Here is a 2,500-nt window from a genome sequence, read left to right on the forward strand (position 1 = left end):
AACAGTCCCCGACCCACGACGCCCCAGCCGGCACCGGGCGCTCGGCCCCGAAGGGCAGACGCGGCGATCTCTCCTCGCCCGAACGGCGGGCCGACGGACACGCGCGCCTATAGTACCCGACCGAGGCCGGGTTACCTTGCGCGCGGCCTTCTCGCCGCCGTCCAGACGGTCGCGGCCTTCGCCCGGCGCTAGTGCGCTGGTCCCCGATCGGGCGGCGCCGCCGGCGGCCCGTGAGGGTCCGCACGACAACGTCGCCGACAGGGGGCCGGCTGAAAGCGACCGGGCGACCCGACAGGCCCTCCCGTTTGCCTCTCGACGGTTTCACGTACTCTTTAACTCTCTCTTCAAAGTGCTTTTCAACTTTCCCTCACGGTACTTGTTCGCTATCGGTCTCGTGACCGTATTTAGCCTTAGATGGAGTTTACCACCCGCTTTGGGCTGCATTCCCAAACAACCCGACTCTGGGAAGACGCCGTAGCGCGCCCGCCTGTCGCCGCCATGGGCCTGACACCCGCTCTGGGAAAAGGCCTCGATCAGAAGGACGCGGGCGACCGGCGAAGCGCGCCGTGACGAATTCCGTACGCCACAATTCCGCGCACTCCAAAAGCGCGCGGATTCGGCGATGGGCACATCCCGCTTCACTCGCCGTTACTGAGGGAATCCTCGTTAGTTTCTTTTCCTCCGCTTAGTAATATGCTTAAATTCAGCGGGTAGCCTCGTCCGACCTCAGGCCGAAAGTAAGGACCGGGACTATTCTTCCCGTTCCGCGCTCGCCGTCGGCGCCGCGATTCCCGCCCTTGAGCCGCCAGCCGTTGGCCTCTTCGAGGTCGACTCGCCGCCGCCGCGCGGGATTCTGGTCGCGATCGTCGCACATCGTGCCGTGCTGTCTTGAGCGGGACGGGCGCTCGCGCGTCCGACGCCGCAGCAGCCGCGCGGAGAAATCCCCGCGCGGAACGTTTGCAACGCGACCCTGAGGCGGGCGCGGCCCCGGGATTGACCCGAGGCCGCAATTTGCGTTCAGAACGTCGATGCTCAATGTGTCCTGCAATTCACACTAATTCACGCAGCTAGCTGCGTCCTTCATCGACTCACGAGCCGAGTGATCCACCGCCAAGAGCCATCCACGATTGTTTCGCTCGCACAGTGCCTCGCACTAAAGGGTGACAAAATATACCGCGCCGAGCGGTCGGCCAGGCCGACGCTTGAAGCCGGAGCGCGCGGCACCGCGGCACTCGACGCGCAAACATTACCGGGTGACCGAATCGCCGGCCGGCGCGCCGCTCCTCGCGGGTCGGGCGCCGGGTAGCAAAAACTTTTTCTCTCGCTTGTCCGAGTTTCGCGTTCGCCGAAGCGTTTGCGAGACCGTTAATGATCCTTCCGCAGGTTCACCTACGGAAACCTTGTTACGACTTTTACTTCCTCTAAATGATCAAGTTAGATCGTCTTCTCGGACGCCGGCTCGACCGTTGCCGGCCGCGCCAGGTCCAATCGGAGGACCTCACTAAACCATTCAATCGGTAGTAGCGACGGGCGGTGTGTACAAAGGGCAGGGACGTAATCAACGCGAGCTAATGACTCGCGCTTACTGGGAATTCCTCGTTCAAGGGAAATAATTGCAATTCCCTATCCCTAGCACGACCGGGGTTCAGCGGGTTACCCAGACCTGTCGGCCAAGGCGAGCACATGCTGATCCGGTCAGTGTAGCGCGCGTGCGGCCCCGAACATCTAAGGGCATCACAGACCTGTTATTGCTCAATCTCGTGTGGCTAAACGCCACTAGTCCCTCTAAGAAGTTAGACGCCGACCGATTGGGTCGCGTAACTAGTTAGCAAGCCAGAGTCTCGTTCGTTATCGGAATTAACCAGACAAATCGCTCCACCAACTAAGAACGGCCATGCACCACCACCCACAGAATCAAGAAAGAGCTCTCAATCTGTCAATCCTCACTGTGTCCGGGCCGGGTGAGATTTCCCGTGTTGAGTCAAATTAAGCCGCAGGCTCCACTCCTGGTGGTGCCCTTCCGTCAATTCCTTTAAGTTTCAGCTTTGCAACCATACTTCCCCCGGAACCCAAAGACTTTGGTTTCCCGCAAGCTGCCGGAGAGGTCGTAAAACTAACGCCCCCCGATCGCTAGTTGGCATCGTTTATAGTCAGAACTAGGACGGTATCTGATCGTCTTCGAACCTCTGACTTTCGCTCTTGATTAAAGAAAACATTCTTGGCAAATGCTTTCGCAGTCGTTCGTCTTGCGCCGATCCAAGAATTTCACCTCTAACGGCACAGTACGAATGCCCCCGTCTGTCCCTCTTAATCATTACCTCGCGCTCCGAAAACCAACAAAATAGAACCGAGGTCCTATTCCATTATTCCATGCACCATTATTCAGGCGAATCGCCTGCTTTGAACACTCTAATTTTTTCAAAGTAAACGTTCCGGCCGCCGCCGACACTCAGTCAAGGGCACCGGCGGAGAACCGGAGGTGAGGCCAGGACGGCCAGTA

At 59.2% G+C, this 2,500-nt stretch overlaps 2 non-coding genes and 1 pseudogene across 2 annotated transcripts in view; all 3 read right to left on the minus strand.

Annotated features, from left to right (window-relative positions):
• Positions 1–734, minus strand: part of LOC146143344 (large subunit ribosomal RNA) — a 3,678-nt pseudogene extending 2,944 nt beyond the window's left edge.
• Positions 735–965: 231 nt separating this feature from the next.
• On the minus strand, positions 966–1,119 carry LOC146143345 (5.8S ribosomal RNA). Its single transcript, XR_014501096.1, has one exon. It is a non-coding gene; the product is annotated as a 5.8S ribosomal RNA (ribosomal RNA).
• Positions 1,120–1,366: 247 nt separating this feature from the next.
• Positions 1,367–2,500, minus strand: part of LOC146143346 (small subunit ribosomal RNA) — a 1,811-nt gene continuing 677 nt past the window's right edge. The window contains exon 1 of the ribosomal RNA XR_014500323.1: positions 1,367–2,500. This exon is cut by the window's right edge and continues 677 nt beyond it. This is a non-coding gene — a ribosomal RNA (small subunit ribosomal RNA).

The sequence above is a fragment of the Ascidiella aspersa genome, chromosome 5, assembly GCF_963924565.1.
Source record: "Ascidiella aspersa chromosome 5, kaAscAspe10.2, whole genome shotgun sequence".
NCBI lineage: Eukaryota > Metazoa > Chordata > Ascidiacea > Phlebobranchia > Ascidiidae > Ascidiella > Ascidiella aspersa.